The 15000-nt window shown below is 40.6% G+C and overlaps 1 long non-coding RNA gene across 1 annotated transcript; it reads left to right on the top strand.

Annotated features, from left to right (window-relative positions):
* The first annotated feature begins 11944 nt into the window (after positions 1-11944).
* LOC119912800 lies at positions 11945-14777 on the top strand. The gene is made up of 3 exons (XR_005446252.1): positions 11945-12168; positions 12374-12444; positions 14672-14777. It is a non-coding gene; the product is annotated as an uncharacterized LOC119912800 (long non-coding RNA).
* The last annotated feature ends 223 nt before the right edge of the window (positions 14778-15000 follow it).

Raw genomic sequence — 15000 nt, 5'->3', positions numbered from 1 at the left:
CTTTGGCATCCGACTCAAGACGTTTACTTTTCTTTTGAGGACACATCATTTGAGGTCGGTAACGTTTGAACGGCTTTGAGTGAATTGATTGTCCATTGTCACTCGTTTGTGAGAACACAAATAGGCTGGCCGCACCTACATTTGAAGTGAACACGCACTAAAGCCTTTATGGTAAATGCGCTGAAGCGGACCAAAGCAAGCTGACAGGCAGGGTGAGCAACTCTATTCTGATATTTTCTCACTTTACAAACACAAGTATCGCAGTACGAGTCTCACCTGAAGAGAGGCTATGAAGTCTTAATTGTACCGATACAAGCACAACATATGATATAATTAATCACATGTTGGAATGGAAATAAAATGTATTGCATTATATTCACAGATAGTATAACAAATATTACATGTGTCCATTAGAAATAAAAAAAATAAAAATAAAAATAAACAATAACTTTACTGTTCTTTATTCTTTGATTCAAGGTGGCAGGCTGTAAAGGCAAAATCATATTAAAGTTTAAATTGTACTTAATTTTTCATTGGTAATATGTGCAATAAGCGTTCTCTCTGCTTTCAAAAACTCTGGACTCAGGAACTGTAGCTGTAAATGGATGCTGCATAAGGAAGTCAGGGATACTCACTCTCTCTTTGGCAGGAGTTCCCATTTTAAGTTCAGTCCTGGTGCACTGATGAGATCAATCTGACTGCAGCTCTGCTTAATATTAAGGAATAGTATTGTCAAGAAAAACATACACTCACAAATTATTTCACTTGCATCTATAAAGAGGGCTTTAACTATTGATGAAATACAAAAACATGTTATTCATGCAGAGCTGTCCTGAGCAGATACATCTGATAATTAATGAATCTTCTGATTATTTTGAAGGAACATTATTGCAAAGAAAAATGTATACTTACAAATTTTCACGTCAGCTTTGGGAGTGTCTTCCTTCTGTGTCTGAGATGCGACTCAACTGAGCTCAAAAGACAAGTGCAAGTGATAACCTGTTTGCATCTGTGGGCGAGGCTCCACCACATCATGTGTGAATATTTTTTGAAAAACTGAAACTTACGAACAACATTAATGTAAATAGAAACAGAAACATTAGATTACTCCTTCTAGTTAACATGATTTATGACTATTTAACTTTTGGATACATATTGAAGTAAATAGGGAGAAAAAAATAATGCGTTTGATTATAGCAACGCCGTTGTAACCATGGTTGTAACCATGGTTGTAACCATGGTTGTAACCATGGTTGTAATGTTTACAGGCAGGGGGTGCCGCACGAGAAGGTTTTCGACTCCATCTTCTGTTGTCTGCCTTGCTATCTTGTTTCTTGGACTCTACTACCAGCCACTCTGTCAGTAAGTGTGCTCGCCTTTTGTTTGTTTTCCCTCAATAAACCCCCGTTGAACTGTACCTCCTCTGCCTTGCGTCCTGCGTTTGGGCCCTCCAACCTGCCTTACCACCTCTTACCGTAACACAGCCATTGTCCAGAGAAAATGCAAAAGGATGGAATCTGATGGTGGTCAGAATGATTCTTCCTCTTCACAGCAGGAGAAAGAAACCAAACACTTTGTTAACATCTTCATCATCAAAGGAAGTGACCAGTGAGTCTTTTAACAATTTTTTTTTTTTACAATAATAAAGTATTCCTCATCCATAATAACCTTTAGTCTTCATCACTTTTACCACTCCTTACACATGAAACATACTATTTCTTTCTCCCTATTTACTTCAGCAAGTATCCAAAAGTTCATCATGTTGACTTGAAGGAGTAATCTAATGTTGCTGTTTCTATTTACATTAATGTTGTTCATAAGTTTCAGATTTTCAGAAGTTACTCACACATTATGTGGTGCAGCCTAGCCCACAAAAGCAAACAGGTTTTCACTTGCAAACATTGTCCATTGAGCTCAGATGACTCCCATTTTAGAAACAGAAGGCAGACACTCCAAAAGTTGACATGGAAATTTCTGAGCATACATTTTCTTTGCAATACTCTTACTTCAAAATAATCAGAAGATTTATTGTCATCAAATATATCTGTTCAGGACAGCTCTGCGTGAATAACTTGTTCTCTTTATAGATGCAAGTGAAATCATTTGTGGGTGTACATTTTTCACAAAGCCATGCGTTGAATACACAGCTGGCCTTTCACAGTGCAGTGTAGGACTCGTTCTGAGGTCCGACACTTTCGTGGCTGCGCTCCATTGACTCTAATGCAAAAAGTCATTTTCTAGCTATTTTTGGCTGTATTTTTCCAAGACCTGGTCAAAAGCTGTTCCCGGGGCACTTAACTAATAGTTACAGTTGTTACCCAGCGAGGTTGACAGGAGAAGTGCGATTTATTCTCTTTCCAAAACATAAAATAAATACAGAAAAATGTCGGCTGTGGATTGTTCCTAATGTGATGTTAATTAGCTAACGCTAGCTAACTTACCACTGAATCTAACTTAATAAAGCCCTACTGTTCTGCTTTTTAATGATTGTAATAATGAGAAGAGGCCTACCCGGCTTCAGTTCAGCTTTTAACAATCTGCAGCCTCACATGCTCATCCAGAAACTGAAACGCATTACTGTCAACTCTTTTATTCTCAACTGATATTTCACTTTTTTAACAAACCGTACTCAACAGGTGAGTGAATAATGCTCTCACGGAGCCAGGCCAATCAGCACGGGTGCCCCTCAGGGCTGTGTCAGCTCTCCAGTCCTCTTTACACTGTATACTAAAGACCGCACTAGACTCCACGCTGACAATTATATTATCAAATTCTCAGATGATACAGCAATCCTCGGCCTTATGCGCAAAGATAGAAGCCCAGCAGCACATCATACGTAAATTGAGGAATTTGTCCAGCGGTGTGACGACAACTATCTTGTTCTAAATGTGACCAAGACTGAGGAGATGGTGTTTGACCCCAAGGCCACAGGTGACACCAGGCCTGTAGTGATCAACAACTTGCACATTACTCAGGTTAAAGTACCTTGGTGTACATATCGATAATGCACTTAGCTGGAAGGACCACGTGAATACTCTCTGCTCCAGACTTCAACAGAGGATGTGTATAGAGTCGAGCAGAGATGTTATGTTGATGTTGTATTATCATCAATACTAGAGTAGTATTCTAAGATACGGTATGTTCAATCAAAACTGGCATTGGAAGAAGGAGTCAATGTGCTACTTTATACGTCTAGTGTATATGACAGCATGAGTTGTGCCGCATGAGAATATGTGTTGAGAGATGCTTTATGTCTGTATTTTGTGTTGTCTTGTAAAGAACGGACACAGTCCAAAACAAATTTCCCTTCGGGGACAATAAAGTCTATCTTAATCTAATCTTTACGGGAACAGTGTTGATCGTTCATATCGTTGTCTTGTCTCAATCGTCGGGGGATGCGGTGATTCACTTGTGCTGTGTGATCGGTAGGCTTTAACGTTAGCTTCTATCTTTCATTTTTTTCATGTCCGTTTGAGTCAGTCTGAGTCAGTTTGACAGCCTGAATACAACCTTCAAATGTATAATGAAACTTCAAAACTGTCTGCTTCTCTCTGAGATCGCTTTTTCCAACGAATTTGACAATATTTCTCTGCGGAGTGCAGTGATAGACAGTGGCAGCGCCGACAGTTTCTTAGCAAGAGTAACTAAGGGAGGCTTAGCGAATGGTCAATTCCTTCATATTAAGCACGTCTGCAGCTGCAGTCAGATTGATCTCATCTCCTGAGTGCACCAGGACTGAACTTAAATTGTGAATGTCTAAGAGTGAGTAAGGCAGTAGTAGAATGATCAGTAAAGTGTAAAGGGATAGCCCAACAGGTAGTAAATGGAAATGGAGAAAATGTTTCCTTGCTGCTTCAAACTTTTACTTGCCCAAGGGTGCTCGTCCTGTTTTTAAGGGTGCAGCAGGAGTACAATTACTCTGTTATGTGATTTTGATCACAACATACAAGGTTGGTTTCAGTGATTATCAGAGACACACACCCAGTTGTTTGTGATTGCTCAGCCAGCCTTCATTTACAGGAAATGTTTTGGGACTCGTTTTCTGTCATGTAGGTATGAAGTTGAAATTTCACCAGGATTGTCTACCATTTTATTTTACACACAAGATGTTATGCCACAAACTAATCTGAAACATGTATGACATATATATAAATATATATATTCTCTAGCATTAAATGTCTTCTCTGTTTCTCTGGGTCAGACTCTCTAACAGCCCTCTGGTGTATGAGCTCTGCCCTTCAGCTGATTCACTCTGTTATTCTTACTTTTAATAAATATCACAGACACCTGTTTGTTGTAACTTTTGTTGCTTCTAAATTTCTTCAGATTTTGGCGGTTCTGCTGTCATTATTGGAGAGATTAAGCAATTTGTCTATGATGCATTTTTCTGAAGTTATTTTGGGCCATAGGTCACTCTGTGTTGCATGCTGGGACCTAGTTCCATCTGTTTATATTATACATTTGATATACATATAGGTGAAGATGTACTTAAGTTTAGACGTTCTGCAGGATGTGTCTTTGTATTTACTTCTGTTTTGGACTAAATCAGGTCTGTCGGTCATTGTCGTCATTTGGTATACAAAGAGTGTTGTGGAAACTTGTGTTCAGTTTGTAGTTTTTTGTCTCATTTTTTTGTAAGATTTCGGCCCAAGATGGACGTCCATTTTGGTCCAAATTTATCCAAATCTGAAACTACACTAACATTTCATATAACCATTCACAGGTTAACAACACATCCCAAAGTTAGGCAGTATTGTGCTTAATAAAAAAAATTGCTCTTGTCTAATAGACAATGCAACTGTTGTTAGGGCCCGAGCACAACCGTGCGAGGTCCCTATTGAATTTGCTAAGATTATATTTTTAGGGCCCGAGCACAACCGTGTGAGGTCCCTATTGAATTTGCTAAGATTATATATATATTTTTAGGGCCTGAGCACGACCGTGCGAGGTCCCTATTGAATTTGCTCAGATTTTTATTAGGGCCCGAGCACGACCGTGCGAGGTCCCTATTGAATTTGCTAAGATTATATATATATATATATATATATATATATATATATATATATATATATATTTAGGGCCCGAGCACGACCGTGCGAGGTCCCTATTGAATTTGCTCGGATTATTAGGGCCCGAGCACGACCGTGCGAGGTCCCTATTGAATCGAGCACGACCGTGCGAGGTCCCTATTGAATTTGCTCGGATTATATTTTTTAGGGCCCGAGCACGACCGTGCGAGGTCCCTATTGAATTTGCTCGGATTATATATATATCCAACGAAGGTTAAAATGAAGGGCAACTGGACTTGGTTGAAGCTACTGGAAGACGTTTCGTCCCTTATCCAAAGGACTTCTTCAGTTCTGACTGACTGGCAGGGAAACTCAGCTATTTAACCTCAGTGGGGTCGTTATCTCGGGTCATCGATACCGCTGGTTCGTTAGTGTTCCTTGTTGCTGTGACGACAGTCGTTACAGTCGTTGAGACTACCTGTGGCCAAGACTGAATGACCATCGTTGGTATCTTCACCTGAGGCCAAGACTGAACGACCATCGTTGGTATCTTCACCTGAGGCCAATAGGTTACGTTTGTTGAGTTTCCTGGGAAGTGATGAAAGGACAGCATTGTAAGTGGGGGATAAGTGGTGGCGTAGACCCCCTCCCCTGTTCAATGACGGCTTCTCAACCCTGGTGTAGATGCTTCCTTGACACCTCTTTCAAACCATCCATCTTCTCTGTCTAAAATGTGCACCTGGTGGTCCTCAAACGAGTGTCCTCTGTCCTTCAGATGTAAGTAGACAGCAGAGTCTTGACCTGAGGAGTTGGCCCTTCTGTGTTGAGCCATGCGTTTGTGTAGTGGTTGTTTAGTCTCCCCAATATACAGGTCTGTGCATTCCTCACTGCATTGGACCGCATACACTAGATTGCTTTTCTTGTGTTTGGGTGTGCGGTCTTTGGGGTGTACCAGTATATGTCTTAGTGTGTTCTTGGGTTTAAAAAACACAGGGATGTTATGTTTGTTAAAAATCCTCCTGAGTTTCTCTGATACTCCAGACACATATGGAATCACAATGTTGTTGCGTTTGACCTTCTTTTCCTCCTCCCCTGTAGTTTTGTTCTTCTTGGATTTTGTGGCTGTCACCTACAACATTGCCAAACACATTTCCACCATCTTAGCTCCATTGGTGGGAAACACGCCTCACCACGTCCAAAACTCTATTGACTTTGTAAACAAAGTTCGAGGACTAAAACTGGATCCAGATGAAACCATGGTATCCTATGACGTGACTTCTTTGTTCACCTGCATCCCCACCATAGAGGCAGTAGAAACCGTTAGGAAACGGCTAACACAAGACAACACCCTGGACAACAGAACTAGCCTCAGCCCTGACCAAATCTGCAAATTACTCGACCTCTGTCTAAACACCACCTACTTCCAGTACAACGGTGGATTCTACAGACAGAAGCATGGCTGTGCCATGGGCTCACCGGTATCCCCGATTGTGGCCAACATCTACATGGAAGAAGTGGAGAATAAAGCCCTCAACTCCTTCAGAGGAATAGCACCGAGCCACTGGTACAGATATGTGGACGACACCTGGGTCAAAATCAAAAGCCAGGAAGTGCAAGCCTTCACAGAACACATCAACTCTGTGGACAGTAACATCAGGTTCACACGAGAAGATGTTCACAACAACAGTTTGGCCTTCCTGGACTGCGCTGTACACATTGAAGAGGACAGGAGCCTGCAGATTGGTGTTTACAGAAAACCCACACACACAGACCAATACCTACTCTTCGATTCACACCACCCACTGGAGCACAAGCTAGGGGTCATGAGAACACTGCACCACAGAGCAGAAAACATACCAACAAGCGCCCAAGCCAGAGAGAAGGAACAGAACCACCTGAAGGGGCACTTACAGCCTGTGGATACCCTAAATGGGCTTTTGTGAAGACAGCCACAAATCCAAGAAGAACAAAACTACAGGGGAGGAGGAAAAGAAGGTCAAACGCAACAACATTGTGATTCCATACGTGTCTGGAGTATCAGAGAAACTCAGGAGGATTTTTAACAAACATAACATCCCTGTGTTTTTTAAACCCAAGAACACACTAAGACATATACTGGTACACCCCAAAGACCGCACACCCAAACACAAGAAAAGCAATCTAGTGTATGCGGTCCAATGCAGTGAGGAATGCACAGACCTGTATATTGGGGAGACTAAACAACCACTACACAAACGCATGGCTCAACACAGAAGGGCCAACTCCTCAGGTCAAGACTCTGCTGTCTACTTACATCTGAAGGACACTCGTTTGAGGACCACCAGGTGCACATTTTAGACAGAGAAGATGGATGGTTTGAAAGAGGTGTCAAGGAAGCATCTACACCAGGGTGGAGAAGCCGTCATTGAACAGGGGAGGGGGTCTACGCCACCACTTATCCCCCACTTACAATGCTGTCCTTTCATCACTTCCCAGGAAACTCAACAAACGTAACCTATTGGCCTCAGGTGAAGATACCAACGATGGTCGTTCAGTCTTGGCCTCAGGTGAAGATACCAACGATGGTCATTCAGTCTTGGCCACAGGTAGTCTCAACGACTGTAACGACTGTCGTCACAGCAACAAGGAACACTAACGAACCAGCGGTATCGATGACCCGAGATAACGACCCCACTGAGGTTAAATAGCTGAGTTTCCCTGCCAGTCAGTCAGAACTGAAGAAGTCCTTTGGATAAGGGACGAAACGTCTTCCAGTAGCTTCAACCAAGTCCAGTTGCCCTTCATTTTAACCTTCGTTGGATATATATATAATCCGAGCAAATTCAATAGGGACCTCGCACGGTCGTGCTCGGGCCCTAAAAATATAATCCGAGCAAATTCAATAGGGACCTCGCACGGTCGTGCTCGATTCAATAGGGACCTCGCACGGTCGTGCTCGGGCCCTAATAATCCGAGCAAATTCAATAGGGACCTCGCACGGTCGTGCTCGGGCCCTAAATATATATATATATATATATATATATATATATATATATATATATATATATATAATCTTAGCAAATTCAATAGGGACCTCGCACGGTCGTGCTCGGGCCCTAATAAAAATCTGAGCAAATTCAATAGGGACCTCGCACGGTCGTGCTCAGGCCCTAAAAATATATATATAATCTTAGCAAATTCAATAGGGACCTCACACGGTTGTGCTCGGGCCCTAAAAATATAATCTTAGCAAATTCAATAGGGACCTCGCACGGTTGTGCTCGGGCCCTAACAACAGTTGCATTGTCTATTAGACAAGAGCAATTTTTTTTATTAAGCACAATACTGCCTAACTTTGGGATGTGTTGTTAACCTGTGAATGGTTATATGAAATGTTAGTGTAGTTTCAGATTTGGATAAATTTGGACCAAAATGGACGTCCATCTTGGGCCGAAATCTTACAAAAAAATGAGACAAAAAACTACAAACTGAACACAAGTTTCCACAACACTCTTTGTATACCAAATGACGACAATGACCGACAGACCTGATTTAGTCCAAAACAGAAGTAAATACAAAGACACATCCTGCAGAACGTCTAAACTTAAGTACATCTTCACCTATATGTATATCAAATGTATAATATATACCAAATACGTATCCCAAAACATTTTAATATGGTTTAAACAGATGGAACTAGGTCCCAGCATGCAACACAGAGTGACCTATGGCCCAAAATAACTTCAGAAAAATGCATCATAGACAAATTGCTTAATCTCTCCAATAATGACAGCAGAACCGCCAAAATCTGAAGAAATTTAGAAGCAACAAAAGTTACAACAAACAGGTGTCTGTGATATTTATTAAAAGTAAGAATAACAGAGTGAATCAGCTGAAGGGCAGAGCTCATACACCAGAGGGCTGTTAGAGAGTCTGACCCAGAGAAACAGAGAAGACATTTAATGCTAGAGAATATATATATTTATATATATGTCATACATGTTTCAGATTAGTTTGTGGCATAACATCTTGTGTGTAAAATAAAATGGTAGACAATCCTGGTGAAATTTCAACTTCATACCTACATGACAGAAAACGAGTCCCAAAACATTTCCTGTAAATGAAGGCTGGCTGAGCAATCACAAACAACTGGGTGTGTGTCTCTGATAATCACTGAAACCAACCTTGTATGTTGTGATCAAAATCACATAACAGAGTAATTGTACTCCTGCTGCACCCTTAAAAACAGGACGAGCACCCTTGGGCAAGTAAAAGTTTGAAGCAGCAAGGAAACATTTTCTCCATTTCCATTTACTACCTGTTGGGCTATCCCTTTACACTTTACTGATCATTCTACTACTGCCTTACTCACTCTTAGACATTCACAATTTAAGTTCAGTCCTGGTGCACTCAGGAGATGAGATCAATCTGACTGCAGCTGCAGACGTGCTTAATATGAAGGAATTGACCATTCGCTAAGCCTCCCTTAGTTACTCTTGCTAAGAAACTGTCGGCGCTGCCACTGTCTATCACTGCACTCCGCAGAGAAATATTGTCAAATTCGTTGGAAAAAGCGATCTCAGAGAGAAGCAGACAGTTTTGAAGTTTCATTATACATTTGAAGGTTGTATTCAGGCTGTCAAACTGACTCAGACTGACTCAAACGGACATGAAAAAAATGAAAGATAGAAGCTAACGTTAAAGCCTACCGATCACACAGCACAAGTGAATCACCGCATCCCCCGACGATTGAGACAAGACAACGATATGAACGATCAACACTGTTCCCGTAAAGATTAGATTAAGATAGACTTTATTGTCCCCGAAGGGAAATTTGTTTTGGACTGTGTCCGTTCTTTACAAGACAACACAAAATACAGACATAAAGCATCTCTCAACACATATTCTCATGCGGCACAACTCATGCTGTCATATACACTAGACGTATAAAGTAGCGCATTGACTCCTTCTTCCAATGCCAGTTTTGATTGAACATACCGTATCTTAGAATACTACTCTAGTATTGATGATAATACAACATCAACATAACATCTCTGCTCGACTCTATACACATCCTCTGTTGAAGTCTGGAGCAGAGAGTATTCACGTGGTCCTTCCAGCTAAGTGCATTATCGATATGTACACCAAGGTACTTTAACCTGAGTAATGTGCAAGTTGTTGATCACTACAGGCCTGGTGTCACCTGTGGCCTTGGGGTCAAACACCATCTCCTCAGTCTTGGTCACATTTAGAACAAGATAGTTGTCGTCACACCGCTGGACAAATTCCTCAATTTACGTATGATGTGCTGCTGGGCTTCTATCTTTGCGCATAAGGCCGAGGATTGCTGTATCATCTGAGAATTTGATAATATAATTGTCAGCGTGGAGTCTAGTGCGGTCTTTAGTATACAGTGTAAAGAGGACTGGAGAGCTGACACAGCCCTGAGGGGCACCCGTGCTGATTGGCCTGGCTCCGTGAGAGCATTATTCACTCACCTGTTGAGTACGGTTTGTTAAAAAAGTGAAATATCAGTTGAGAATAAAAGAGTTGACAGTAATGCGTTTCAGTTTCTGGATGAGCATGTGAGGCTGCAGATTGTTAAAAGCTGAACTGAAGCCGGGTAGGCCTCTTCTCATTATTACAATCATTAAAAAGCAGAACAGTAGGGCTTTATTAAGTTAGATTCAGTGGTAAGTTAGCTAGCATTAGCTAATTAACATCACATTAGGAACAATCCACAGCCGACATTTTTCTGTATTTATTTTATGTTTTGGAAAGAGAATAAATCGCACTTCTCCTGTCAACCTCGCTGGGTAACAACTGTAACTATTAGTTAAGTGCCCCGGGAACAGCTTTTGACCAGGTCTTGGAAAAATACAGCCAAAAATAGCTAGAAAATGACTTTTTGCATTAGAGTCAATGGAGCGCAGCCACGAAAGTGTCGGACCTCAGAACGAGTCCTACACTGCACTGTGAAAGGCCAGCTGTGTATTCAACGCATGGCTTTGTGAAAAATGTACACCCACAAATGATTTCACTTGCATCTATAAAGAGAACAAGTTATTCACGCAGAGCTGTCCTGAACAGATATATTTGATGACAATAAATCTTCTGATTATTTTGAAGTAAGAGTATTGCAAAGAAAATGTATGCTCAGAAATTTCCATGTCAACTTTTGGAGTGTCTGCCTTCTGTTTCTAAAATGGGAGTCATCTGAGCTCAATGGACAATGTTTGCAAGTGAAAACCTGTTTGCTTTTGTGGGCTAGGCTGCACCACATAATGTGTGAGTAACTTCTGAAAACATTAATGTAAATAGAAACAGCAACATTAGATTACTCCTTCAAGTCAACATGATGAACTTTTGGATACTTGCTGAAGTAAATAGGGAGAAAGAAATAGTATGTTTCATGTGTAAGGAGTGGTAAAAGTGATGAAGACAAAAGGTTATTATGGATGAGGAATACTTTATTATTGTAAAAAAAAAAAATTGTTAAAAGACTCACTGGTCACTTCCTTTGATGATGAAGATGTTAACAAAGTGTTTGGTTTCTTTCTCCTGCTGTGAAGAGGAAGAATCATTCTGACCACCATCAGATTCCATCCTTTTGCATTTTCTCTGGACAATGGCTGTGTTACGGTAAGTGGTGGTAAGGCAGGTTGGAGGGCCCAAACGCAGGACGCAAGGCAGAGGAGGTACAGTTCAACGGGGGTTTATTGAGGGAAAACAAACAAAAGGCGAGCACACTTACTGACAGAGTGGCTGGTAGTAGAGTCCAAGAAACAAGATAGCAAGGCAGACAACAGAAGATGGAGTCGAAAACCTTCTCGTGCGGCACCCCCTGCCTGTAAACATTACAACCATGGTTACAACCATGGTTACAACGGCGTCGCTATAATCAAACGCATTATTTTTTTCTCCCTATTTACTTCAATATGTATCCAAAAGTTAAATAGTCATAAATCATGTTAACTAGAAGGAGTAATCTAATGTTTCTGTTTCTATTTACATTAATGTTGTTCGTAAGTTTCAGTTTTTCAAAAAATATTCACACATGATGTGGTGGAGCCTCGCCCACAGATGCAAACAGGTTATCACTTGCACTTGTCTTTTGAGCTCAGTTGAGTCGCATCTCAGACACAGAAGGAAGACACTCCCAAAGCTGACGTGAAAATTTGTAAGTATACATTTTTCTTTGCAATAATGTTCCTTCAAAATAATCAAAGATTTATTAATTATCAGATGTATCTGCTCAGGACAGCTCTGCATGAATAACATGTTTTTGTATTTCATCAATAGTTAAAGCCCTCTTTATAGATGCAAGTGAAATAATTTGTGAGTGTATGTTTTTCTTGACAATACTATTCCTTAATATTAAGCAGAGCTGCAGTCAGATTGATCTCATCAGTGCACCAGGACTGAACTTAAAATGGGAACTCCTGCCAAAGAGAGAGTGAGTATCCCTGACTTCCTTATGCAGCATCCATTTACAGCTACAGTTCCTGAGTCCAGAGTTTTTGAAAGCAGAGAGAACGTTTATTGCACATATTACCAATGAAAAATTAAGTACAATTTAAACTTTAATATGATTTTGCCTTTACAGCCTGCCACCTTGAATCAAAGAATAAAGAACATTTTAAAGTTATTGTTTATTTTATTTAATTTTTTTTTACTTCTAATGGACATGTAATATTTGTTATACTATCTGTGAATATAATGCAATACATTTTATTTCCATTCCAACATGTGATTAATTATATCATATGTGGTGCTTGTATCGGTACAATTAAGACTTCATAGCCTCTCTTCAGGTGAGACTCGTACTGCGATACTTGTGTTTGTAAAGTGAGAAAATATCAGAATAGAGTTGCTCACCCTGCCTGTCAGCTTGCTTTGGTCCGCTTCAGCGCATTTACCATAAAGGCTTTAGTGCGTGTTCACTTCAAATGTAGGTGCGGCCAGCCTATTTGTGTTCTCACAAACGAGTGACAATGGACAATCAATTCACTCAAAGCCGTTCAAACGTTACCGACCTCAAATGATGTGTCCTCAAAAGAAAAGTAAACGTCTTGAGTCGGATGCCAAAGTGTGAGCAATAATAATAATAACTTTATTTGTACAGCACTTACACATAACCAAGTTAAAAAGTGATGTACAGTACAAACAAACAAGACCCATACTTAAAAATATGAAATAATTAAAATAATTTGGAAATCAACATTTCTACACACATAGTCGGTCTATGAGACGGTCGGTGATCGTTCCCTCTCCTGACTATTCATGATGATACAGATAAAAAGAAATGAAGGATAAAAAGCATACTGTCCCCACATTGTATTGCAGACCCTCCAAAATATCACAAATCATGTTTCCAGGGGAGTTCATGTCTTACCACAATGTATCGCACTGACATCAAAAATCTAATTTGTAATGAAAAACAAACAGGCCTTTTTTTGTGTCACAAAACGTTTTGATTGAAGGGAACGAGTTGAGGTGGTTACGCAGTTCTGGGAAGCGGCGCTTGGAGGCATTGCTGGAGGTGGCTGCTGATGTTCTGCATGCAGCTCCAAGTGCTATTTAAAAATGATACACTGTTCTTTGTGGGATACATCAATGGCGATAAATGATTAGAAGGATATATTTTATGAACGTTGAGTATTTTATGACACTTGGCAGAAGTAGCATCCTTGAGATTCAGCAAAAATATATTGTGAAAGCCGCATTTCATCAGAGTGCAAAGTATCTGAAAAGGACCTTAAGAGGTGGATGCATTATGCGGCAGAACAGATTTATTTATATAAGATAAGATTTGCTTCCACCTTTTTGTCAGCATAAATGAGTGTTACGTCCCGCGAGGTGCATGCAGAACTCGTCACAACACCATTCACATGCCGGTTAGGGCTGCTGGTGGCGAAGACAGGTAGCTGGCCTTTAGGGCGAGGTCCCTGAGTTATGTAAAGCTACATTACTTTGAGATATTAGGTGTGTGACAGTTAGGCTTAGTTTGTGCCTAGGCTCTCCAGCTGCACGATGCACAATGAATTGAAGCCCCCTAAGATGTGTCATTCATTGTGACCTCTGGGAAGTCTTGTAGGTATTGCACAGGTATTGTGAGGCTTTAACTGTTTAGTGAGGCGAAATGATAAAAACTAAATCAGCTGATCTCAAGGAAATTCTCCCGTTATCTTGGAAAAACATTTATTTCAAGATAATGACATACATATCTCTAAAACTAATTAAATTAACTCATTATCTCAGGAAAATGGACTAAAAACATTTATGAATGTGTGGCGTCTAAGGGCTTCTGTACCTTTAACCAGTGGAAGTCATTTTTCATCCTGTACATATTTTCTCCAGGTTCCAGGTTGAAATATCTTGTGGATTTATGTTGTACTTCAATATTGCAAAAATTACAGTAATATGGATTTCAAGCTCAGCCCGTAACCATTTCAAAATTAATGACAAGTGGAATGTACTTCATATCACGCTGTCACATGAGCTAACTCACTCTTATGTTCCCACTGTTGTCTGTCAGTGAAGCCTTATTTAAATCATTTATTTCAACAAGCAGCTGTGACTTAAAAAGTAATATCAGCGCCTCGCATTCACATAAAGCAACTGTGCTTGTGAAAGAAAAAGCCCAAGCTGGATGTAAACATTTTTAAACTCTCATCCTCCAGCCCAGGCCAGAGAATGCTATCACTATCGCCGTGTCGTCACGACTCCTCTTCAACATGGAGGAGCAGCAGCCTTTCAGCCCCGGACCTGCCTTCTCCTTTGTCAAGGTGAGAGACGGTGAAGAAACAAGCACATCCACGCAGAATTAACCCCACTGCAGAGTGATTCCTTGGTGTCAGTGTTAGCTTTGTCTCTGGAGGCGGTAATGAGTAGTAAGCATAAAACAACAACCCAACACTCGCGTACGCTGCAATGATATATTGTTTTAAATAACTGTGTCTGGTCGCGTTGCCAGGCTCTGGAAGCTGTGAACACTCAGCTGAGGGAGCTT

The sequence above is a fragment of the Micropterus salmoides genome, unplaced genomic scaffold, assembly GCF_014851395.1.
Source record: "Micropterus salmoides isolate LMB-PRFRI ecotype aquatic unplaced genomic scaffold, ASM1485139v1 Ms_hic_scaffold_2, whole genome shotgun sequence".
NCBI classification, from domain to species: Eukaryota; Metazoa; Chordata; class Actinopteri; order Centrarchiformes; family Centrarchidae; genus Micropterus; species Micropterus salmoides.
Note: the sequence above shows the minus strand (reverse complement) of the source record. Positions and strands in the feature narration are given on the sequence as shown.